Here is a 27638-nt window from a genome sequence, read left to right on the forward strand (position 1 = left end):
AGAGAAGTTATTCAATAATTCATGTGCCATAAATAGAATTAGGTTCTTCAATTAAATAATGCCTGTTTATTTGTCTTTGTAAGTGTGGCATCATAAAACGAAATAAAATATTGGGGTCCTTTTGACAGGCCCCTCTGTATGGTAGAGATCTAAAATTGGAGGATCCACTATTTAGATGCTTGTAGGATAGTAAGTCCAGCTGGATCCACTTACAAGCAGGGATCTTGCAGTCTTGCTTTCCTTCATTAGATTACAGCACTAAATCTGTCTCTATGCCCCTGTCTTAGTCCGTTGGGATGCTGTAACAAAAATGCCATAAATTGGGTAGCTTACAAACAACAGATTTTTTTTTTTTTCTCACAATCCTGGGAGATGGGAAATCCAATATCAAGGCTCCAGCAGATTTGATGTCAATGATGACCTTCTTCTCACTGTAACTTCACATGGTGGGAAGGGTGAGGGAGCTCTCTTGGGTCTCTTTTATAAGGGCACTGATCCCATTCATGAGGGCTCCACCTTCATGACCTAATCAATGTCCAAAAGCCTCACTTCCTAATATCATCGCCTTGGGGGTTAGGATTTCAACTTATGAATTTGGGGAGGACACAAACATTCAGACCATAGCAGTACCTGTAATAAATGGGATTAATATAACACAAACAAACATATTAAATGGGTCAAGTGGAGGTTGTGCACTAAGTCTATAGAATCAACATAGAGAGCTAAATTAAGTGATAAATCATTCTAAATCCACTTTGAGTTTTGAATATTAGCATAACATTAAGTAGATCATAGACAAATCTACGTGACTGTTGGCATGCTTAAATATAGCCTCTATCTGAAGGCATTATTTTCCTAAACACAAACTTAACAGACTATATTGATAATGTCACATGATCTCATTATTTTTTACCAGCAGTTAAGAAAAAAATTTAAAAAAAGACTACCAATAGTTTAAAGATGAAAAAAATATTAATTTTATTTTGAACAGTGTTTTTGACAATGTATTTCTCAGGAATAATGGGTCTATAAGCTGTTAGTAAATATTAGGTGAAATTTAAGTGCTGAGGATAAATATGGCTGAAAAATATGGGTTAAAAAAGTTAAAGTGGTCTCTTACAGGACACCTTGGAAGTTTTAAAATGTTAATGAGGGACCACTGGCTCCGGGTAAGCACACTCCCATCTTATCTCTCTTATTGAATGTAGCTTCCATAGTAGAGCTGAATGCATGGAGCAGCTATTTGAGATCTCTTAAAAGTAAACGGAAGTTAAAATGAATGGGTTGGGGAAGATTACCAGAATCAAAGTACTGCTGACATAGCTGTGAATGTACCATCTTAACCCCTATGGCGCCTACTGGCCTGGATTCAAGGCAGCCGGAACCCATAAGTGGACTTCTGTGGGGACAGAAGGAGTTCTAGGAGAAGTCCTCTAGTTTAGATTTGAGGGAGGAAGAGGTCCTCTGGCAGTGACAGTGGGGCAGTAAGGACATGCAGTCATCTAAAATTCTGAAGAAAAGGAAGCTGCTTCTCCATTCAGAGGAGCTGCAGTCCAAGCGGGTGGGAGTGAGGCTCTGTTTGTTTTCTCTTTATCTTTCTGCCCTGTTGGCTATAGGCCTGAGTGCATTGGAGGGAAGTACATAGCAGAGGAAGGTAAAGTCCCAGCGTTCTGGTCAAAGGCTAAAAACGGGGAGTCTAAGGGGTCAAAAGTACAAGGAAGATCATGAAGCTCAGAAAAGTGACCCAACAAAGATGTGCTCAGCTCAGAGCTGCACATGCAACATGCATGAATCTGATCGTGAACAATATACTGAAGACTTGGAGAACCATGGGAAGCAACAGACCATTGCTCAAATCTCAGAATGGCCATAGGTGGTGCATACATGGGACAGATCCTAAAAATACGTCAAAGACTTTGAAAACAGAAACAATAAACCACACAAGACTGATTTGAATATGTGGCTGGAACCAAACAGTGTTCATCAGATATTGACATTCTCCAAAGGATTAAAACAAGTCTCATGTCATAATACTTAAAATGTCCAGGATACAGTCCAAACTTATTTGGCAAACAATACCTACAAGACTTTTGAGGTAAATACGGGAGCTTTGGGGATTGGTAAAAAGCACAGGTGGGTTTTTTCTGTTCTTTTGAAGGCTCAACTTAAAAGACAAGTTGTACAAGTTGTCCTCAATTTTAAGGCAGTTGTTTTTAGCTCTTCGAAGAACTGAGTTGTGACCTGAATGATAGTAAGGTGATGGCCCACCCATTCAACTCCATTATCTTCAATTTGCTTCCTTACATCAAAGAGATCTTCAGATAAGATAGAAATCTAAAGATTCCTATGTTCTGCATTGTGAGCTGTTTGCCTTTGAAATGTTTTCTTTCCCTTTGGATACATAGCTTCAATTAGCTTAAGAGAAAATGACTTAAAAAGTTCCTATCAAGCTGTGAATATCAGCTTACAAGATGGCCAAAACTCAGGAGTAGCTAAGAGAGCTACTTAAAAAAAAAAAGAAAAAATCCTTTCAAATATTTTGTCAAGTTTCATCTGGGACAAACATTAATTATTTCTGGCAGTAATGAACACCAACCCCCACCCCCACAAAAAAAAAAAAAAAAAAAAAAAAAGTACTACCCTCCCAAGATCCAGTGCCACTTCCAGAGATAACTAAGAGAAAGAAGGACTTAGACAATCCCCCAAGACCTGGCAGCAGTCAATAGCACCCTAACCACATTTCTCTCTCTCTATTTTTGGGGCCCCCAATCTGATGGTCAAACTGCCTGCATATGCAAGAACCAACAACCTGCATGTCCCAAGAAGGCAGAAAGCCAAGCCAGGTTCTTAGGACACAAGACAAGACAAACAAGAAGGCAATAGCTGTCCCTAAGAGAGAAAGGATTGACAACCAATGGGTACCCCAAAACCAAATTCATAAGAGTCTGAACTTGGAAAGGAAGGAACAAATTTTTACTTTGCTTTCTCAGCTGGGCACTATAGAGATCCAGAAGAGCTAACTCTGATAAGAATTCTCACTTTGTCAGCTTTTGCCAGTTTTCCCAGGATCCCATCTGCAGGATTCAGAGTGAGTGGGGTTTAAAGTAGAGAGTATAGCTCTATTACCTACTAGAATTTTGTACAGTTTTCCACTAATATTAATTTTAATTTCCCCTTGGCTGTAAGGGAATAACTGGTAGCAGTTTAGTGGACAACCCCTTGGAGTTAACCCTGGGAAGAGCCCATTTGGGGAACCCTGCTTCAAGGGTAGTTATGGGGGCATTGGAATTTGTGTGGAAGGATTTGACAAAACCTTCAAAGACAATCTTTTTTCCAATGTCCTGTTTGATTGCAAATGAGACACCAATTTCTGGGACAGTGTTTTATGATGGACCTGTAGGAGGGGGAGGTCCAGGTGTTTTAGGTTTCTGGCCTTGGAGCTGTTGCAGCTGTCAGGCCGTTAACTTGTTAGACTTTTGTTTACAATCTTATGGTCTTTTCAGAGTGAAAGGAAATTCAGATAGAAGATTAGTAGAACAGTACTCAAGTAAAGGAGGCTAGAGGGAAGTGGCAGGAGTCACATCAGTCTTACATTGTTTTATTTCAGGTACCTCTTGTGTCGTTAATTTTTCATTAGGCATGTGCAATAAATCTTTCAATGAAGCTATTTGGAATCTTAAAGTCTTTTGGAGGCTTCTGTATGCAAATTAAAATTGGTATCCCATTTTCTTTGTTAGATTTGGGAACCCTTGCTTTTAACTGAACTTCTTAAATGAACCACCTCGTCTAATTGGAACATTCCCCATAGTGGCCATTGTAATTCTAAGTTGTCTTAAGATTTTGCCATTTTTGTAGATATATACAGCTTTGGGACCACAGTTCTTAAACATAAAATAAGCAGGTGTGCCAGAAGGTGGCACATTCAAATCTTTGAAACTTCTAGGATCCCATTTCTTTAGCTAAGCCTTGGGTCTCTCAAAGACAAATTAATACCTAAAAGGGATGTGCCACAGGGTTGGGGGATTTTGTGGTGTTTTACATTATACCTCATTGCATGGGAGTTATCTTAAAGTTGAGGGTGACCTAGTGTCAATCTAACCCTTTCTGTGACCAACTTATCCTAGCATTAGAGTCTTAGAGTTATGTGGTGAGTGCTCAAATAGCTTTAAGGACTCAACCTGTGCCCACCAATTTTACAGCATTGACTTCTAGTATTCCCATTAGCAAGAAATCTATTATTCTTTTTAAGAGATTTCTTTATAGTGGCAGAAGTCTTGATGGCTTTTAATAGTCTGACTTATGCCTAGTCTATCTTGATTTTTATGGATAAAACAGTCTGAATTTCTATCTTAGTTTATTTTCCAAAGTCCTCCAGTGGTTTGTATTGCTGACGCACCTTAAGGCTTTGTGGATCCCCTAACATTAGCTGTAACCAACTGGGAACTCCCAATATAACTATCCTGGAACTTTACTAAAACCCCAGAACCTTTCCAGGAACAATCAATCAATCAATCAGAATAAAGTTTGTTTAGCTTGGGGAGCTGCTCACAAGGGAGTGGAGCTCAAATCTGAGAGTGACTTACCCACAGCCCTCAGTAACAGCAGCTCTTCATCTGTGTGTCTCTTTGTCCTGAAGGCCAAAGGCTGCTCGCCGTGAATTTTGGATCCCATTCCTCGCCACCAAAAACTGTTGCAAATGATTAAATAGAACAATTAAGGTGATACAAAAAACTTTAACTTTATTTAACACTTCATGAAGTAGACAGTCTCCTATGGAGAATTGCAAAATGGGGTGGAGGGCAGAAAGCTTTCATGGGATAAAGAATAAAGAACAAGGAAGAGAACGATAGAAAATATTTCGTTTGCTGGGGCCACACAGTCATCCTGGTTTGGGGTGAGAAGGCCCAGTTGGCTTGGCATTTGGGGATTGGCTGACTGGATACCCTGCATGCTTTTTTGGTTAAGTGGACCATTCACAGGGCCACAAAAGTTACCTCAGTTTTGGTTTGCTGATGTGACACGCTCAGAAGGTGTGGCTCCATCTAGGGCCTAGAAAGTTATTTCAATACAGATAAATTGTCATAATCTAATTTGAAATGTGTGTTGAAACTGTCATATAACTTGATCATCTGTTATTCTAGGTGAATAAGGGTTTAAGAGGAATTCAACATTTGTTCAGGCATTAGTTTTACTGTCCATAAATAACAGAAAGACAATGAAAGAAAAGGGTAACCATGAGTGAAAAATAAATCTCATGTTGGCTTCATGCCTCGGCCTAATGAAGGAAAAGAAGATGGGATAAAATGAACAATAATTCAAAAGGGGAACTGTATATATTTTAATTGATTTCATTCATAGGGTTCATACCCTGAGATATCAGAAGTTGTGACCAAAATCGGAGTTTGTCAAGTCCACAGCAGAGGTGTTACCTTGGGCACTATACACATCTGAAACTCAGGTTTCTCAGAAAATAAATTATAGAATAATTTATTATTACATAAGTTACACACACACACACACACACACACACACACACACACACATTTCTTAACTTGGCCCAGTCCAGCAGTAGCCAACTTCCTGTCTTTTACTAGCATATTGGCCCAGGAGTCATAATTCAAGACGGATTGCACTTTCCTTTTAAAATATGAGTCATGGTAGAGAAAATGCATTTGGATAACTACACAATTTTTCTGATACTCTCAAATAATTAATTGCCTCTATACAGAAAAAAAAAAATACTTAAAACTATCAGTGACAACTAATTAAACTTACCAACTCAATTAATTTACTTAGCTTTCAATTTTAAAAAGTGTCACTCCTTCCTAATAATATTTATTAGTCTCCTAATACTTGCAGATTTTAGGAAAATTTAAAATAAAACAAGAGGTGCATTTCGCATTTAGGTGCCACAATGGTAATTCTGTAAAATATATTTTAAGCATATTTTTAGTAAACAAAAAAAATATGTTATAACATTATTTTTACTCTTTTTATTTCCTTGTATTTATGGGAAAAGCTTACAAATGCTTAATCTATCACATACAGTCCTTGTGTTTCCTTATTTTATGGATTTTTCCTTCTATGTAGACAGCATTATATAAAAGCCGGCAATCCAGTGCAGTCAGGTTTCATCACTGGTACTCGTATGTGTGCTTGGCAGAAGTACGTCACCATTTCTAAACTTCAGTTTCCTTACTTGTAAGGTGGGAATAATCTCTGCCCTGCCTGCATCGCCAAGTTATCGTTAGGATCCAATGAAATTATCACACTCTGTAAAATGAGATACTGTAAAAACTTTAATTCCTATCATCATCACGATTGTAACCTCTTTCATATTCTCTATTAATCCATGCCTGTCGAAATATCACTTTAATTAAATTGTCACAGTTTATTTCTATGCCAACATTACATTTATACACTGTTTCTTTAATCTTGGTATTTGTGTTGCTTCTTTAAGGGTTCATATTAATAATGTGTGGCTATGAGCATAAGATATCACAACATCTACCTTGGGGCTTTATGCATCACTTGTACTTAGTAAATAAAACTTCACTGACAGGAACCCATTAACCCCAGTGCAAGGGCGGGTAGATGGATATGTCCATTTCCTGCTCAAAGCCTTCATTGGTTTGCGATGTTCAGTGCAGAGTGAAAAAAGAAGGCCCTGGAACCAGACCACCTATGTTATATCCCAACTTGCTCATTTCCTAGTTGTATGATCTTAGACAAGTGACCTAAACTTCTCTGCACTCTGTTCAGTTGGTAAAATGAGCATGCTATCAGGACCTCTTTCATAGGATTTTTGTGAAGTTTAAAGCATGTGAAGTACTTAAAATACTACTTGGCACATTGTAAGTGCTTAATAAGCATCATGTGTTATATGAACACATGAAATCTATAGGAAGATTTTGTGATTTGGCCAATACTTACCTCACCTTGACTATTCTACAACTCCCCCTCTGCAAAATTTTTTCTCACACACACACTTTTTTAATCGAGCCATACATGTTTTCATTAAATTCTTGGATCGTGGAATTTGGACTACTTTATCCCACCTTAAGGCATTCATACCTATTTCTCATCTGCTTGGAATAATCTTCCCACTTCTTAATTCCTACTTGTCTTTCAGAGCTGAAGTAAAATATTATTTCCCTGGGGATGTCCTCCCTAATCCACAAAATTGGGTCAAATCTCCCTGTTAATCATTAACATAGCTCCCTGTAGTTTATGTTTAGAGCACTTATCACAATCACTATGAAGTGATTAATTTTCAATTCATAATTTATTACCTGCTATACTAAAATTCCTTTGTTTACTTCTGTATTCCTAGAACTTATAGCAATAGATATCTGTGAAATACATAAATACAAGAATAAGTAATCAAATCACTTGGTAATCTCACAGGCTAAACTTTTTTTTTTTTTTTTCATTTTTCAAAATTAAATTTATTGGGGTGACAATTGTTAGTACAGTTACATAGGTTTCAGGTGTACGATTCTATAATATATCATTTAGATATCACATTGTGTGTTCACCACCCAAAGTCAGTCTCCTTCCATCACCGTATATCTGATCCCCTTTACCTTCTTCTACCATCCCTTCTCCCCTTACTCTCTAGTAACCACTAAATTGTTGTCTGGTCTATGAGTTTCTGTTTCTTTCTTTGTCTTTTTCCTTTATTGCTTTCAGTTTTATATCCCACATATGAGTGAAGTCATATGGTTCTGGACTTTCTCTGTCTGATTTATTTTGCTTAGCATAATAATCTCAAGATCCATTGATGGCTCAACTTTAATTGATTAAAAAAAGCCACATTTCAAAATTTAAAAAAAAACTCAGTTTAGAGTATATTTAAATTGTATATACCAAATGAGATAATACATGAAAAATCATTTTGTACCTAGTTAATACTATACAAATTTAAAGGATTATTGTGATTATTTTCACCCAGTATCATTTGATTTTCTAAAGACCAAAATGAAAAAAATAAAATAAAAAAGGCACGATCTGTAAAATTTCCTATACAATTCATTCTCCAGCACAAATCATATAGGTTGGGGAAAGGCTATCAGAAAGCTGTCCATACACAAGTAGAATTTTAGAAAATGAAGAGGGTGTTCAAAATCTTTCTATAGTGCATTTTGGAGGAAAGCATATTGGATAATTATTAAGTAACATGTCTCTAGTCTAAATTAGACTTGAAAAAACTGATCAACCTCCCATTCAAGGAAGAGAATTGAACAGGTTTCATTAACATCTGGTATTTCCCAGCTCACTTTTCTCATTATTAAAGGCAATAAATGGCTGGGTTAAGATTATTCTCAAAGGGTCTTTAGAAGAGAATTGACCAGGTCTGTTTATTACTTTGCTTTCAAAATGTTGCCCAAAATATCCTTTAGTAATCAATGCATGGCTAGCATTCTAGAACCTATTAAGAACAAAGAATTTGGAATCTGCTTGCTCTAGGCTTCACTCCTAGTGGAAAGTCTGTTAATTAATTTGCTAAGAAACCTTTTATATAAGGGGTCTATTTAAAAATATTCATTCTTCCTTGAAATTTAGTTCAAGGAAAAAGTTTGCCCTTACAGATAGATAAGCTTGTATATTTTCTCTGATTAGTCAGAATTCTATATAATTCAAAATATTTCCATATGTTCATTTTCTTTTGATATAATCTTGACTGCCTGTGGCAACTAACTTACTCTAATTTTTCATGAACATCTATATATTTACACTTACTGAGAGTTTTGTTCTATGATCAATGTAATTTAATTACCCTGTTTAATATACTGTTAAATCTGGGTGGTGAGCATACAATGTGATATATAGATGATGTATTATAGAATTGTACACTTGAAACCTATGTAATTTTACTAACCATCATTTTCTTAAATTTAATTAAAAAAAAATCTTGTAAGGGGCCTCAAAAATCAAGCATGTATATGTAAATTCTAATTTCAAAACAAGGAGAGAAACTGGCTTGAACTCCATGCATTGCCTGTTGTATATGGGTGATAATTCCAAGCTCCAGACATTCCCCAAGGTTACTTTATGCTCAGAAAGCTTTCAGGAACCAGATTGATTATTTTATTTTTCCCTCATGTAATGACTATTTTGATAAAAATATATTTTGCCACTTTTCCCTGAAGCATCAAGAAAGGAATGTAACGATAATTGATTAGATCTTAACTCCAGCATCGTTCTGTCCTGTCCTCTTTTACATTGGCTTGCCCTCAAGGACATACCCCCTTTCCAAGCTGTATGGTACACGCTCATCCAACCATGTAGCAAATGACACTGCAGAGCCAGTGAGATACTGTCTGGAGGTGGAGCAATGATTTTTCCCCTTCCCATTTTTCACTAATTAAAGAAAACTGGCATGGAATCCTGGCAGAAGAGAAAGACAATGCAATTTTGAGTCTGTTGGTTCTAATTATTCCACTAATTACCTTGATGTTGGCCAAGTTACTTAGTTTCTTTGTACCTCGGCATCTTCTCATGTCAAGTCTTTATAATGCTGTTATGAGCGTTACATGAAATCATGTATATGAACAGCCAGCCAGAGGTAGGTGTTTTCAAGGACTGGTTTTCAGCATCAGTGCTGTTGTCATTCATAAGCTCACTGGTGGCCTCTGCATGTCCTCTTTACTCTCTCCTTGGTGAGGTGAAATGGGTAAGTGTATGATTTTGTGGCTCCAAGGAGGAAGCTAAAAGAAAATCCTAATTCAAACAACCCCATAAACCAACAGTGAGAACCCTAATATCTTTTCATTTAGATGCATTAAATTGAAGGAGTTAAAAAATAAGCATTTAATAAACCTATTAGCCATGGCTGCTCAAGGATGAAAATGTGTGAAAGCTCCTTTTACCAATGAAACCTTTCCTTTTAGGCTTCTCCCAGGCCATTGCCCTCATTGTGGTCATGGATAGCTGGAGTTTTCTCCTTGTAGGCTTCTCTCCTACCCTGTCTGCCTCTATGATCTTCCCTCAAGATCCATCCATTCTCTCTACACAAGACTCTGTTAGTTACACTGATAAACTCACTTTTGGTGTGGTGTTAACGGCTGACAATGACTGACTTTAATAAATCTTCTAGGTGACATTTGCCTTTGAATAGGACTTTCAGCAGATGAAGTGGGTAGCATGTTGGAATATGAGTTCTTTTGGGTTTCACCTTGGTAACATTTACCAAAATATTTTTTAAATTGAATACTAATTATAAAATATGTTGATGTAACTAGGGAAAATATGATTAAGTGCACTGTGGAGAAGCTAGGTTAAACAAAATTAAGCAGATTCATTTCCTGTAATTCTGTTCAGAGCCCTTAATAGGCAATGTGTAACTGTGTACATGGAGACACTAGACTATGCAAAAACATTAATTCAACAACTATTTACTGAGCAACTCCTATGTACCAGGCACTGTTCTAGATGCTGATGATACAGTGTTGAATAAGACAGATAAGAACCCTGTTTGCACGGAACTGACAATCCAGTGCCAAAGTTGTGGTAGAGGAAGGGAGGAGGCAGAAAATACATATGTACAAAAACATGTAAACAAGATGTTTTGAGATAATGTTAAGTTTTAAGGAGAAAATAAAATACAATGATATGGTAGAGATTAACTGGTGAGAAAAGGCTACTGTAGATGGAGTGATCTGAGAACTTCTCTGATTGACAAGAAGGAAAGAATCCGGAGTGGCTGGTTGGCTCAGTTGGTTAGAGCGCAGTCCTCATAACACCAAGGTCACTGGTTCGATTCCCACATGGGCCAGTGAGCTGCGCCCTCCACAACTAGATTGAAAACAATGACTTGACTTGGAGCTGATGGGTCCTGGAAAAACGCACTGTTCCCCAATTAAAAAAAAAAAAGAGTCCTTCCTACAAAGTTCTGAGATAGAAGGATTTAAGAAAGAGAGAAGAGGAAAGAGTCAAGGTGGGAACGAGATTAGCACTTTCACTATCATATAACATTGACTTTGGAAATATTTTTCCCTAAACTTTGTAGAAGAATAATGTTGCACAGAACACAGTCAGAGAAAAAGTGCTCTGAAGCATAGGCAACCCTACACTGTTAAGGGTAAGTCCCTCTCTGTCTCCTGCCATCACCTGTGAGGTGGACTGAAATACCTATTTCACAGATATGTTACAAGATTTTCAAAAGGAGCCAAATGGAATATCTAGCACATGAAGATACTCAATAGCTGTCGATTTCTTTCCACTCTTTTACATTGAAAATCATGCAAGGAAAAAGATGTTCAATCTTTAGTATATATTTTCACTGTTTACCAGTCTCCACTGCTAAGTATTCTCCCTAGTTTATTCATGCTAAATCACTTAATCTTAATATTATTAAAATGCTATTTCATACCACCAATATCAGAGAAAGAAAAGTAGGTATAAAAGTTATAAAATGCACAAATATTTTTTTTTATTCCCATAATAAAAATGAATTATTTCCCCCCCCCACACACTACATGGTATTCTCAGAAACTTATCATTGAGTTCAGATAAAATCCTAGAGTAACTATTCATGTTTTGTTTTCCTGAAAGTGAGTTTTAATCATAAAGACATGTATTAATAAATACATAGACCATTCTAAATATAATTATAGATCACTTGGTCTATTAATTCCATAAGAAGAAACACAATCCCAGGTTATCTAAATTAAATTGAGTCTCTTATTTAACAAAAGGTAAAAAAAAGTATTAACCTTTCAATTTATTCAAGAGGAAAATGTTAGGTGAACTTTTCTTAGTGACTCATTTTCCACAATTTCAAAGCAAAAAGCTAGAAATGAAGTTGATTTTAGACATGAACAGAATATTATCTGTCAAAACAAATACTTTCATCTGACTTAGACAGGACCTATTTAAAGAAATTATGAAGACTTCTGTGTAAAAAAATTTAATCTTAAACGTACAGTATTAACAAGTTTCACACCTTTTATTTCCATTAGTATAGGCAACTTAGAGGTAAAATAAGATTATGCTTAAGTAATTTGTTTTCATCCTTGCTGCCACAGAATTCATGTGGGGATTTTTGACAGGCAAATTAGTCAAATATAGGATAAATGAGTAAAATGGAAATTGGAGGGCTAGTGTAATAAGGCAAATTGTAAAATGACTAAGGTTTTTAAAAAATAAAATAATGCACGTTCATTCAAAAACAAAACAGTAGAGAAGGGTAGTAAGGGAAAGATCTTCTACTGTCCCAAACACACAGTCTTACTTTGGAGGGGTAGTCATTACTAATAGAATATTTTGAATGCTTTAAAACATTTGAAATATAGGCAAATACATCAAATATATTTTACACAAATGGTTGTATATTAAACATAGTAGTTGTCACCTGTTTTTTTCTTTTTGTAACTTTTCAATATATTTTGGAAAATATTTCTATCAGAGCTTAGCTTCTCTTATTAATGATGTTTGTTTTACATTTACTAGATTTGTCACAATTTGTTTAGCTAATCTCCAGCTCTGGTGAGCATTTAATTATCTCTACTATTTACTTTCACCAACAATGCTATTGTGAAAATATACGTGCTAGTCTTGTCATGTTGTCCATTGGTTGCTTTTGGTCCCTAACATCTGCTCAACTTTATGTAGAATTAGTCTGCATAGCCTATAGAAGTGGTTTGAACATGCCCCAATGAAAAGAGCTGCAACTGAGTGTGTCAAACAGTAAGAGGCAGGAGAGTAATAAGGACACTGGCTGTGCTATGCTTTCTATACTACCTACCTGCTTCCTTAAAGCTGTTACACTTGGAGTATTACTACTGTTTTCATACTTTTCACTTGCAAGTTTATTGACATAATTTGGAAGTAATTTTATGTCATGAGAATATTTAAAATAAATCTTAAAGGGCATTGGATGGGCACATTTTTTATTTTTCTACCCCTTTTCTCTAACACACACACACTCATCCACACCCACTAACACCACCACCATCACCATCCACTTTATTGGTGTACCTCAGTCCAGGGGCTAATCCATCATCATGACAATTTCCTATGGGAGTGTCTTTCTTTAGACTTTTCAGCAGCTCTTTTTGTGACACCATCCCCACCCCCATATCTTCCAGTCTCACATCTGGAGATGGAAGCTGCCTGCATGGCTCCATTCAACAGTGAATTGTGGATACTAGAGCCTTAGAATGGCATGCCTCCCAAGCAGTATCTGCATAGTGCTTGCAATTCAACAACTATGTATCATATAGCCATTATATAGGAAATAAATGAGGAATACAGAGCTTCCTACCCTTGAGAAGTTCACAGAATAATAATAAGGTAGGTGAAGAAGGGGCAATAACAAGTCCAGAATTCTCTGAAATAAAAGAAAAAAGGGGGAAAGTAATTTACCATTTCCCAACAAAATTTGGTAGGGATACATAGGAGAGAGCAGCAATTGGTTGCTAGGATTAGAAACAAAGATTGATGTAGAACTGTCAGTTTATCTAGGTCTTGAAGGATCTTTAAATATATATATATATATATATATATATATATATATATATATTTTTTTTTTTTTTTTTTTTTTTTTTTTTTTTTTTCTTCATGAATAACAGGAGAGGAAGGCCATTCCAAGTTGAGGGATGGCATGAGTCACAGATGGGTATCAGGAAACTCAGGGAGTGGGGAACAATGACTACTCCAGTTTTATGGGAACATATGATGCAGAAGAATGGTGGGAGAATGTGTAGAACGGAATGTGGCCCTCAAAGAGAGGACTCTGTGCTGGCACCTGGGAGGTGACCTCTCAACCCTTGGATAGAAGTTCGTTATCATTCATGGTTGGTCCCATATACCACTTCTGATAGTTTATACTAAGAGGTGACTCATGGGAAGCCCTCAATAGTATACTCATATGTTAACAAAATGACTAAACCGGGGGCTTGCCACACCAGAAAGACCAACCATGTGATTAGAGGGTTGGGACTTGGGGCCGTTAATATTAGCCTGACCTCCAGAGAGGGAAAGGGGGCTGAATATTGAATTCAACCACATGGACAATAATTCAGTTTATTATAAGTACATAGCGACACCTCACTAAAAGTCTCTGAATACTGAAGCTCCAGTGAGCATCCTGGCTTGCCAGTTCTCTATGTGTGCAGTCAAACATCAACGCCAGGAGGGTAACTCCCCCTGAGGACACTGAAGTTTTGCATTTGGAACCCTCCCAGATTCTGACCTGTGTCTCTTCCTTTAGCTGGTTCTAATCCTTCACAGAGAGAAATGTAGAAAGCAGAGTTGTCATCGTATTGTGGATAGCCTTGATTGGGGTTAAGGAATAAATCATTAATATTCTAGGCAATAAAATAGTTAAAGTTCTGAGCAGAGCTGTGGCATGTTAAGATGTTCTCTTTCTTGTGTGTGTGTGTGTGTGTGTGTGTGTGTGTGTGTGTGTGTGTGTGTGTGTTTAATCTTGAATTGGTGGGGAAAACGAACTTAAAGGCAGAGGAGAATGAAGATAAGGAAAACTACTATGAGACTCTATTGGTTTTCCTTTGCTGCTGTAACATATTAGTAAAATTTAGCAGCCCAAAACAACATAAATGTGTTATTTCACAATTCTGTAGGTCAGAAGTTTTTTAAGTACAGCTAATTTCTTTGTTTAGGTTTCCACTAGCCAGTATCAATGTATCCTCTGGGCTGCATTCTTTGCTGGTGGCTCTAGGGGAAAATCTGCTTTTAGGCTCATTGAGGTTTTTGGCAAAATTCTAGTTCTTGCAGTTGTAAGACTGAGGTCCCTATTTCCTAGCTGGATGTTGGGCAGGGTGTCATTCTCATCTTCTAGAGGCCATCTGCATTTCCCAGATTCCAAGTCAGTAACATTGGGTGAAGTCCCTCCCACATTTTGAATCTCTCCAGATTTTTATCTGTCAGATATCATTGACAGACTCTTCTGCCCCTATCTCCTGCTTTTAAGAGCCCATTGATTGTGTTGGGCACACTCAGATCATTCAGATACGCTATTTTAAGGACAGCAAATTAGCTATATTAATTCCATCTGCAAAATCTATTTTGCCACAAAAGGTATAAAAGCAGGGGATGAAGATTATGGGTCCAAAATCCTACCTACAACACAGATGAAATAAGGATTTAATACGTAGTAGTCATGGAAATGTAAAGGAATAGATAGGGAAAGAGACATTGTAAAAGTAGACAGCTAAGGATTGTAATCTGATTGTATATAAATAACCAGTAGAGGGGAAGATCAGGAGTGATGCTTTGGATTCAACACTGGGTGCCTGGAAAACTAGTGATAGAATTGTGTGTGTTTTTTGTTTTGTTTTTTAATTTTAATAAATTTATTCGGGTGACATTGGTTAATAAGATTATATAGGTTTCAAGTGTACAATTCTATAATACATCATCTGTATATTGTATTGTGTGTTCACTACCCAAAGTTAAGTCTCCTTCCATCACCGTATATTTGACCCCCTTTACAGTCTTCTACCTCCCCCAACCCCCTTTCCCTTTGGTAACCACCATACTGTTGTCTGGATCTTGAGAATATCATGCTAAGTGAAATAAGTCAAATGGAAAAGGCCAAGAACCACATGATTTCACTCACATGTAGGGTATAAAACAGAAAGCAACAAATGAACAAACAAGACAAACAAGCAAACAAAAAAACCCAAAAACTCATAGACACAGACAATTGAATTGGTTTTAATGTTGGTTAGTTATGGTGAAGCTGATCAGTGAGCTTTAGAATTTGAGACTCTCATAGGCTATCTAGTTGGAAATGTCCAGTAGGAATCTGATAATAAAGGGTTGTGTCTTGGGAAAGGATAAGATTGTAGATAAAAATGAAAGACTTATCTACATAAATCTAGGAATTAAAATTATGGAAATAAATAGTGAAGAGAAAAGAGACAAATAGGGCTCCAAACATCAGTTATAATGATCTTTTGAAAAATACAAATTAGAATACACCACATTCTGGTTTGAAATTCACCAATGATTTCCATGACTCTGGGACAAAAAGAACACTTCTTGCCACAGCTTCCAAAAGTCACTATGATGTATCCATTTCTACCTACAAACACATTTACGATTTTTCCTTCCCTGATGATCCAGTCACACTGTCTCTGGTTGACTCTCCAACACACTAAACTTATCCCACTTTTGGGCACTTGTGCTATCTTCCTTCTTCCTGTGATGCTCAGCTTCCAGATCTTTATATGGCTGATCCCGTCTCATAATTCAGGTCTCAGCTTAAACATCACTGCATGACACAGGCCCCAATCTAAAATAGCATCCATCACCCTCTATCATATCAGCCTACTTCTATGCTATTTCTTACTTTATTTCTCATAATGTCTTTTACCTTAACAATCTAACTTGCCCAATATTAGTATTGCCATATCATATTTACTTTGATTGACACGTGTAGTTTGATCTTTTTTTCATTCCATTATGTCTTACCTTCTAAGTCTTTTTTATTTTTTGTAGGTTTTCTTCTTGAGAGCAGAATACAGGCTGGGTTTATTTTCTCTTCCAATTTGATAATCTATGGCTTTTAAAAGGAAGAATAATTAAGTTACACTTCTGATTAGTAATGTGTTGGTACTTATTTCTTCCAGCTTACATTCAATTCAATTGTCTATAATCTTTTTTTCTTTGTTTGGTTCTCTCTCCTTCCTTATGGCAAACACTTGTAAAATTCTAAGAGTGAGACCAACACACCCAACGGGTAGACAGTTCACTAAAGAGGGTTAAAACATTAATGAAGATAATATAAAGTAAGCCAAACACGAAGAAAATACAAACATATGTAAGACCAAGAGCACTCATATATTTGCTGTTAGGAGTTAAATTGAAACAATCATCTGAAGGGTAATTTTGTCACATAAAACACAATATTTATACGCTTCAAACTTGTATATTCTGTGAATTTATATTAAGGCAAAAATCAAATACATGCACAGAGATTATACAAGATTATCCATTATAGTATTAAATATAATAGTACAACTATAAATAGTCAAAATGTGCTATATGACTTATTAAATAACTCATAGCACATCCACAAGATATAATGATTAAATTAAAAATCATGTTGTAGAAGAATATTTATTGACTTGGAGATATATTCCATGAAAAGAACATGCCCCAAAGTATTATAAATGTGTGTGTATACATATAGGTATATATTTGAAAAAAATAAGCACGACATTTCATGTTGTCAGTGGTTGTTTTTGGGTAATAGGATTATGTGTGATTTTTATTCCTTGATTTTATTTTTGCACTTTAAAAACTTCTCCACCTAGACTGTATATATATTTATTTTGTAAGAGAAGAAAATAGTTCTACAAAAACAGTCAGGAAAGTTTTCCTTACTTTTAAATCAAACTTCTCATGCTACTGTCAAGCCACATATATAATAATATATATTATAATTATATATAATATATAAATATATATTATATATAATTAATAAACTTCTATATAATATTTATTACATATAATAAATATATGTAATATAATTATAATAATTATACAATATATTATATATAATAATTATATATAATTATTACATATTAACAATATATATTATTATATATAATTATTATATATAATTATATATACTTATTATATATTGATATTATATATAATTATTATATATAATATATTAATAATATATAATTATATATAATTATATATTATATTAATATATGTATTATATATATATAATTTTTCTATCCTCAGCTGAAAAACAGAACAGTTAATTACTATTTTTGTGCAGAATATCACACATACATTACAACCCTCGGGTATTTTAGAACTGTTTTAAAATTGCATTTGATCTTTTTGTCTTTCGAATAAATTAATCAGTTCTTTCAGCATTTTATTTTATGTCTTATTTTCAAGTCTTTCTGATCACATGGATTTTCCATTAAGCTTCCTGAACTCTTAGATAACCAAAGAGTTTTTATTACAGAGCAGACAAATTATAATGCATGAAAAACTGTGCACATGGCTAATTGGAGAACTGCTCCAAAGAAATACCATAATGGAAAGTCAGTGGTTAATGGTAAGAATCAATGTGTCCTCTAGCACTTCTGTGTGAGCAAGCCATCCTATATCGATGTCTCCTGGCAACAAATGGGACTCTTGTGTGCAGAAAGAGTTAATGTAGCTTCCCAATGTACCTAATTTATTTCCAGAGACTGTTTTATGCTCTTAGAGAACATGGCTTACCACTCTATGTGTTCCTTTGCTAATAGTATCAAGAGTGAAAAACCCTGTACTCATTTTTTTGTTTTATAGTTTACTTGCATAATTGTTTATTTTTCTACTGCTCACATATCAGGTTATTTTACTGCAGAAATTCTCATTTATGGAGATTTGAACAATTGTCAGTTTGGGCATGTTATAGACAGCTCTGTGAATACAGTTTGGTTAAACTAACACTTCTGCTAGCCCAGAAATTTGAATACTGTTACAGATATAGAGAAAAACAGGCTAGTTTGTATCAAAAACATATTTATTTACCTTGACATAAACACCTTGTAAGTTTATAAAGTTAGGACCAATATCTATCATTGGATAATGGAATGGTAGTTGGAATACGCAAATATATTAAAATATATACTGTATGAAACATGAATATATTTTTAAGAAACACAATGGATTTGAAATTCAGCCAGTTTTTCATTTTATGCCTTGTTCTTGTTTTCTGCTCTTTTCATCAGCAAATATAAGAATATATACTATATTGTAACATACTGTAATGATAGGAAGGATTACTAGATTTTTGTTTCTATAAGAACATCATAACAAATATTGAGATAAATATCTATTATTACTCAGGTTTCATGTTCTTCAACTAGTAACAGCTTACACAGAAATGTCTCAATTAACCTTATCTTTCATGCCAATCTATGATGCTTTATATTTTTGAAACAGATTCTTCCAAAGCAGAAAATAATTCTTGATTATAAATTAAGCTCCTTTCAAAGACACATTAAGTTTTTTGAGACCAAGATATTTCTGTTTGAGAAACAGAAACAGCAGTTTGGATTGTGTGACTAAGAGTGTTAACACTCATTTTTATGAGATAGATATACTACAATGTTTTCTTATGTATTTATCAACTCTTAGTGTTTTTTATTGATCCTTCAAATAGATTTTGCAGCTAAAACATTCAATGCAGATAGATTTCTACAGAATGAAAAGTTTGGTGCTAGAAAGTTGAACAGAGAATTATTTTATACTTTTTAGCATTTTGGCATTTGGCTGCTACGCTTCACTGTATCCCCTACTCTGACTTTATTTAAGTCAATGTGTCTTTCTTTAAGTCATCGTGTCTTTCTTTACACAGAAATCTTCAGAGTTTTTGTATAAACACAAATGCTTTTTTTATTTCTTATGTAATCTTAAGAAGTGGGATCATCACTGTTTTAGCATTTCTGGCAGTGTTGGAGGAGGTCCTGGAGGGGATGTAACTGCAGGTTGACCCACAAACAGAGGCACCTGACCCCCAACTCCCTTGGAAGTTGAGCTCTGCTCTGTGAACTATTCCCACAGTGGGAGCCATTTTCAAGGTTGCAGCCTTGAGGGAGTAATGTGTTGTTGAGACGAACTGGACTGTATACTGACTGAACACAGTTAAGGTCTCTATATAAACTTTTCAGATTCGGGCTACGGGTGGGTGCATGATCTACTCCGTCGCAGACACCAAAGACAAGCCTCGTAAGCACGTTCCCTGACTTATTAAAATTGCCACCTACCAATCTGGATGGTCTCTTTCTCAGGACTTTTCTTGCCTTCCATGTACAGGGGCCAGTTTCAGATTTCACCCGCGGAGCTCCCAAGGTTTCGAACAATCAGGCAGTGATGCAAATTTGGTTTGAAGTATCTTTTAGCTTCATGGTTTCTTGCGGCCTAGAGCTTTTGAAAATAATCTTGTATGTATGGAAAACGCCCTCCTTCGTGAGGCTTACCTTCCCACGTAGAAGCCAGAAAACTTGCTTCTCATCTTCCTTTGCAGCTGGAACCCAGACATATGCCCTAATCCCCACCAGTCAGGCCTGTCCTCAGGGGAATCCAACTTGGAAGTAAGCCATTTGAGGAAGGATGTGCTATGCAGAATCGGTTTTTGTAGGGAAGAGGAGGGCTGGCGCATCTGGCTTGGATGACAGTGGTGGATGTCTGGTCTGGGTCCTAGTGCAGGAGTCACATTTCAGCTAGAGTGAGGTGCAGTTGTCATAAAATCAGGTTTTTTGCAACAACTGAAAAAAACAAACAAAACAAAAACAAAAACACCTGTTATACCTACAGCTTGTGAGCAGGAGTGCCTGGGCAGTGGTTTTCTTATTGACCCTGATGTGGTGTGATTCAGAGCATTATTTTTGAAAGTTTAGACTTAAACTCTGTTTTCAGCCCTTTCTCCTACTATTTACTCAATAAACTCATTGGGTAAATGAGTTAGCCATTAAAACAAATATATATATATATATATATATATATATATATATATATATATATATATATATATATATATATATATATATTTCCATTCACCAGACACAGTCTGATCCACAGCCAGACTATGGTTTGCAATGCAGAATGCTGTCACAGATCATTTCTAATTGCTTTCTTACTATGAAACATTTTTTCTTTTTCGCATAGACATTTGATTTTATTTCTGTTCTTAGCATACCAATTATACTTGTTTGAAACATATGTTACTAGTTACCCTGGAATAACCACTATACATTTTTTTTTTCCCAGATCCATCTTCAGTTAAAACTAGCCTGCTTCATGGGTAGTCCAAGTAACTTACAAGTGAATATTTCTAATTCCTCCCTCCAGAATCCTATAATATTTCTGCCATTTACACCCTCTTTATGTGTTGTATATCATAGAATGCATTGTTGCTATTACTGTTTTAACTACAGTTATCTCTTATATCAATTAAAGTAAAAAAAAGATATATGCCTATTTTACCTTAATTTATTACTTTTCCATAGCTTTTTCTTCTTTTATGTAGATCTGAGTTTCTGAACTGTGTTTTTTCTTTCTGCCTGAGGAAGTTTCGTTTTTAGCATTTCTTGCAAGGAAGGTCTGGTGGCAATGAATTCCCTTAATCTTTGTTTGACAGATATGTCTTTATTTTTCACTCAAATAAAGATGTCTTTATTTGAGGAGAATTTTGCTGGATATGGGATTCTAGGCTTTTTTTTTCTTTTAACACTTTAAATATTTCACTCTACTCTCTGTTAGAAGGCTGAGCATTTTTAACATAGTTATTTTAAATTCTCTGTCTTATAATTCCAACATCTGTGTCATAGCTAAGTCTCAGTCTAATGAGTTCTTTGTATCTTCAGGTTTTTGTTTGTTTGTTTGTTTGTTTTGTTTTGTTTTGTTTTGTTTCTTTGGCATGCATTGTAATTTTTGCTTGTTGCTGAACATGATCATGGAGTAATGGGAAGTAAGATAAATCGATTTTTATTGTGAGGATTTATGTTAATTTGGCTAGAAGTTGAGCTGTGTTTAATGTTTGCTATAGCTGTAAGTGAGAGAAGCTTAACATGCCTCTAGTTTTCTTGTTTTTGTCTCCCTCTTGGTTTGGGGCTTCCCTGAGTACTCCTTACAGAGAGGACTTGAGTCTTGCAGCTCTTTCAGCTGGGAGCTACTGTTTAGACTGGAGCCCTGTGTGTGGTGGTAAGGTGTGAGATAGGGGAACATTGCATAATCTTTTAATTAAATATCAACCTTTTAATGGGCCTGCTTCATGTGTTGTGACCTTCACAAGCATTGCTCCAATAGTTTAGCTTTTTCTACTTGAGGTGAGACAGGGAGGATAAAAGGGACCAGATTGGGAGACAGGCCCTCTCCCCCCCCCCCCAGGTGAAATATGGCTCCACAAAGTCTTTTCCCCTGGAAAGAAAGCTTTTTTCACTTTCTCTCTTTCTCTCTCTCTCTCTCTCTCTCTCTCTCTCTCTCTCTCTCTCTCTCGCTCTCTCTCTCTCTCTCTCTCTTACTTCATTCCTTATCTCCTTCTCCTTCTTAATGGAGAATACTCTGGGCATATTTCATGATTACCCTTTTCCTTCCCTTGCCAGTGCCAAGAGAGAATCTTTCTTGACTCTCCATGTAAAATTCTGGTGGGTTTCCTAGAGGTATAATTCACAAAAAATGCAATGTCTCTCTCTAAGATTAAAGTCCTTGGAGTTTCTCACTCTCATGCTAGTTTATACTGAGGCTCCCACAATTTGTTAACATTATCATCTAAGTGTTCTTACCATTTTATGGTTCCTGTAGCTTCTGCTCCAAGTAAGCACATATTGTCCATGACTCTCCAGATTCACTTGTCTCTCAAGATTTAGGGATGGGTGTTTTCCTTGAAACGACAGTTCTTTGATGAGTCCAACAAAAGTCACTGATTTTTAATATGTTACAATTTTTTTGTTTTAAGGGTTGGAATGACAAGCTTTTGACGTGTTGTAGCTAAAGCCATATGTCCCTGGATTTATTTTTTACACAGAGAGAGAACGATGTTCTGAAAAAGACATACTGAAAAGAATCCACATGTCTAATGTGTTTTTAGCTTTGGAAGAATAACATCAAGAGATATATTGGGAGAAATCAGATTAAATGCTAGGCAAGAAGAAGCTGCACAGTGAGTTTCCTTAATCACTGGCTCTGTTTCCAGACAGAGGAAGTCACCTGAAGCAAGGGGGTCACATGAAATCATTTTCCCTAAATAAGGTATTCTCCCCATGCACCGGGTCACTGATGGGGTTGTAGAGGACTCATGACTCTCTTTACCCTCAAAATTGAAGCTTTCCATCAATATCAAAGTTCTCTAAACCAAGGGCATCAGGCCTTCCTAGCAAAATCAACCTCTAAAGGTAGTTTCAAAATAATGTGCCACTTCTCACTATAATTAATTGTGGATGGTGGCTTCTTCACTTTCCAGAATCTACCTTCTCCATTTACACTTGATTTACACCAGCAGCTTTAAAATTGTGTGTTCTGCTGAGATGAATGCTTCTGAGAGAGGTTAACCAGTGTTTGGTGCACCTTTTCCTTCCAGACCATCAGGGATACTTTCAAACTCCTTGTTGCTCAGGTAGCTTGAACGATGGCTCAGTGCAGTGCAGTGCCAGAAACATACCCAGACTCAGCTTTCAAATTGCTGTCGTCAAAAAAGGCTGTGGATTTTATTTGACTCATGCAAATTTAGAAAACATATTAAAGGAATCCTGTATTATATATCTAACAATATTTTTAAATGAGGATATTTTATTAGACACACTGAGCTAGCTGGCAGTTTATAAAACCATCATTTATCTTCTCTTTCTCTTATTTTGGTGAATATTTTTAGTATTGAAGACCTATTTCTTTCATAAGGAGCTTTATTGTTTTATTTTTATTTTATTTATTTATTCTTTATTCAACACTATTACCCAGAATAAAAGCCTAAGTCTTCACAATGGCCCCAAACGCCTATTAGCATTCTGATCTCACTGCCTATTTCTGTTCCTCCTGTAACTTCCCTCCAGCCATGGCTTTCTTACTGTTTCTTGAAGACATTATGCATGAACTCACCTTAGGACTTTTGTACTAGCTGTTCCTTCTGCCTGAAACTTTTTTTACTCCTAATAAACGCATGTGTAACTCCCTGATCTCCTTCAAGGTTTTATAAGAATGACACGTCAATAAGACCTACCTTGACTACCTTAGGTAATTTCCAACTTGCCCTCTCCTGGTTTTCCTCATTCCTGTTAATCTAACCTTCTTTTTCTTTTTTTCTTTTCTTTTTTTTTTTTTTGAGTCACTTTCCATGCTAATGTACAAGTAATTTACTTACTTATTTTTTTTATTATTTATTCTCTGTTGTCCCCTGCTAAACATAAGCTTTAGGAAGGGTATCTTCCTAAGTTTTGTTCCGCGATATATCCAGAGCATATTGAATAGTGCCAACATAATCAGTGCTTGCTACATTGTCGTTGAATGAATAAATGACCAAACCTTTATACTGCACTAATTCTATATCCCAGACACTGTGCTGGGGTAAATTACAGTGAATAAGACATAGATTTTGCCTCTGATAAACAGACCAGTGAAATACATAACACTGGCATTAGAAAGAAATGTGGATGGAGAGTGTTGAGCAAGGAGCAATGCAAAGCTGAACTGGAGCAATGATAGTGGAAATGGTTTAAGGGTAAAACCTGGAGAAATATTCATAGGGAAAAAGTCAAGAAGTTTTCGCAATTGATTGGATGGTAGGGCATGCGCAGAAACATATAAAAAATAATTCCAGCATTTCTAAATTGAGATTAAGAATGCAGGGAAATAAGCACATTTAGGAAGTGAATATATAGACTCATTTCTAGATATGTTAAATATAAGTTACCGGTGGTATGTTCAGGGGTGGATATTAAATAAGATGATATAAATCCAGAGCACGAGTGATCTGAGCTATACATATAAATCTGAGGGTCATTACTATTTAAATAATTGAAGTTGTGCTTTGCATGATATTTTCAGAGAGGGGGAAAGTAAAGAGGACCTAAAACAGCAGAGAGAAATTCAAGAACAACAATTCAAAAGGTTGAAGAAGAAAGGAGAATGAAAAGGTGATGCTGGAAAGGTAACACAAGCATCAGATGTCAAAGAAGAAACGTTCAGGAAAGGAGCAGGCAATAGTGACAAAGGTTGCAGAGAAATGGACACACAATGGAGAGATAAAACAAGAAATTATCTAAAAATAACAATTTAGAATTTATATATTCCGGTTTAAAAATAGATGTGTTTGAAAGACGTGTGTGGCTATTATTTCAGGAGCAAAGATTTTGAGTAGTAAATATATCATTGATTGCAGTTCAGAAAGTTTAGTTATAAAGATTCCATGTACTCTTTGCTATATTGCAATATCATTTAGTTCTTATTTAATTTAAGAAGATTCTAGAAAATATATATTTTCTTGTCAATTGATGGACTTATAGGGTAAAGAAAGCCTATTTCTATTTTACTGAAAATACTTATGTTATATTTATATAGGCTTTATCTAAATATATGCAAATATGTGTACAGACCTTTCATTTATACATAGCAGTGAAATTAATGACATTGATGTTGATTTAGTTATTGCATTTAATACAATATGTTATTAGTTTCCTGGATGAATATGAAGGCTCTAATAATGAGGTATATTGCTCTGAATATTTAGTGTAAATGAGAAATATTGATTATATCCATTCCCTTGGGTGTTCTTTTGTTTCTTGTTTTTTTCATGGAGAAAGGTAATAGCCCTTTACTGAAAATGATAATGTATATCTTTATGAAGATCAATGTGTATACTTTAAACTTCACCATGAAGAGGCTTTGTAAAATGCTTTATGCTTCTGGGATCTGGATTTTTACTTAATTTGTGCCTGTTTCCTCCAGGTATATTATTGATTGAAATGATAATAACAAGGAGAAGACTTATATTTTGCATATTTTGGCTTATTGAGCATCTGAATAAGTACATTTTACTGTCCTCCCCCCAATGGAATATATCATTAAAAAAGAAAGAAAGCATATTTCTAGACCTTTTTGAACTTGCATTAGAGGCGAGATGTGTGATGAGAACATGAGAAAGTGTAAAGGACAGGAGAAGTGATGTGTATGACAGCCTTGTGAAAAGTATTAGAGGTGAAACATAATGGCAAGCCATCAGGAAGTTTTAAAGGAATGGTTAATAAAGTCCCATGTGACAGTGTACACAAAAATGTCCCGTTTTATGGCCATGAGATTGATGGTATTAAAGATGTGACACATGGTCATTCTCATTTCATGAGCCCAGAATATTTTCTTATATATTGCCCGTGCTTCATAAATAGTTGCTGACCCCAAGCAAGTGTTCTAGGCTTATCTCAGGAATATCTCAGGCAGAGGAAATGTGCAGAAGCTCTGAGGCATGAAATGTCCTGGTACATTGGGAAACTGCATGTGGCTCAGATGGAGAATGAAGCTGGTTTTATAGAGTTGACCATTAGCCTACAAAATTAAGCCTTATAGAAAATGGAAGCCCATTTCCAGATTTAAAACAAAACGTGGCATTAGATTTGCATTTTAGAAAGACGGTTCTGGTCGTGACTTGGATAGATGAACTTTTAAGGGAAGGACAGAGTAGATGAACCTACAACGGTAATCTGGGCTGAGAAGGCAAATGAAATGTTATGGGAGCCAATGCTCGAGCGAGATTCAATTAAAAGGTGTAGAAATGTTATGAAGAAATCAACAAGTAGCCACTGGATTTAGAGTCATTTCATTATTGTTGTCTTTGCTCTCTTTTCAGAGAACTTAAACTAGATGATAAGGGATTGAAGAATGAATGGGAAATGAGCAAATGGAGATGGCAAGTTTACAAACTTATTTCTAAGAGCTTGGCTGGAGAGGGAAGTTCGACACAGAATTGTAGGATTTAAAATTTTTTCTATACTTGAAGGAAGAAAGACTTGGTTGTCTTTACATAACTAATGGAGAGAATGAACTAGAAAATATAACAATGGAAAGTAAGCAAATTCTATTTGAAAAATGAAAAGAAACCAGAACATAGAGAGATTAATTATCCCTGCATAGCGGGAGGGACACCTAACTTTCTTCTGTCATGTGAGGAAAGGAAGTAATAATGGCTTAGAGGTAAATTAATTTGTGGATATAGTTAAGAAATAAACTACTGAAATAGAAGGCCAAAAATGCAGAAATGCATTAGTAAAACTTAGCAAGCAATTTTCACTTACCAAGGCAATGATCAAGAGCTTACTGTTTAAATTGGACTTAAAAGTATCTTTGAGTCCCATGATACAAGATTGGACTCAAAGCAGATTTATAAACTAATGATGCTGATTTCTCCTTGACTATTGACTTTTTCTTGCATTTCACTTATTATAATAATATCTGCTGAGCAAGGAGATTATTTACAGTGTTTTATGTATTTCCTTGAAGATGAATCAATAAATAAAAATTTAAAAATGCATATCTATAGCTCTTTTCTAATTTATCCCTCCTTAAAACTTCTCTTTACTTGTTCTTAATATTATCATTTCTAAAATTGTTGTCTTTTGCAACTGCCTTACAGCAACACTTAACTATATGATTATTGCCTTTAAGAAAGAGATTGCCACATTTTATGCATATTAAAAACCATCTAATATATCACTTTGTATTCACCAGTCTATAAGTAATTGTGAAGTCCAACAAAATGACCACCATAGCATGATATAGTTAAAAAAAAAAGAAAAGAAAAGAAAGAGACAAAGAGAGAGAGAGAGAGAGAGAGAGAGAGAGAGAGAGAGAGAGAGAGAGAGAGAAAGGAAGAAAGAAAGAAAGAAAGAAAGAAGGAAGGAAGGAAGGAAGGAAGGAAGGAAGGAAGGAAGGAAGGAAGGAAGGAAGGAAGGAAGGAAAGAAAGAAAGAAAGAAAAAGTCTAAGAAAATGCCTCGCATAGGAGTCACTCCTTAAGTGTTTGGAGAATCCAAATATTTGTTGGAAGGTCGACGAAGTTAAGACCCAGTCTCTGGCACAGTTGTATTCCTCTGTGACTTCTGGCTGTGTCTGATGCATCAACAGTCGTGACTGCGGCCTCAGTACAGACATTAGTAGGAATTGGCCGCAGCAGCCT

At 35.7% G+C, this 27638-nt stretch overlaps 1 long non-coding RNA gene across 1 annotated transcript in view; it reads right to left on the reverse strand.

The window, feature by feature from the left end:
- Positions 1–27638, reverse strand: part of LOC141571043 (uncharacterized) — a 143567-nt gene that overhangs the window by 100326 nt on the left and 15603 nt on the right. The window contains exons 3-5 of the long non-coding RNA XR_012495534.2: positions 19962–20249; positions 16441–16531; positions 4584–4687 (exon numbers count right to left, since the gene is read on the reverse strand). This is a non-coding gene — a long non-coding RNA (uncharacterized LOC141571043). The remainder of the gene's footprint in view (positions 1–4583; positions 4688–16440; positions 16532–19961; positions 20250–27638) is intronic.

The sequence above is a fragment of the Rhinolophus sinicus genome, chromosome 16 (genome assembly GCF_057876585.1).
Source record: "Rhinolophus sinicus isolate RSI-liver-muscle chromosome 16, RSI-T2T, whole genome shotgun sequence".
Classification (NCBI taxonomy): Eukaryota; Metazoa; Chordata; class Mammalia; order Chiroptera; family Rhinolophidae; genus Rhinolophus; species Rhinolophus sinicus.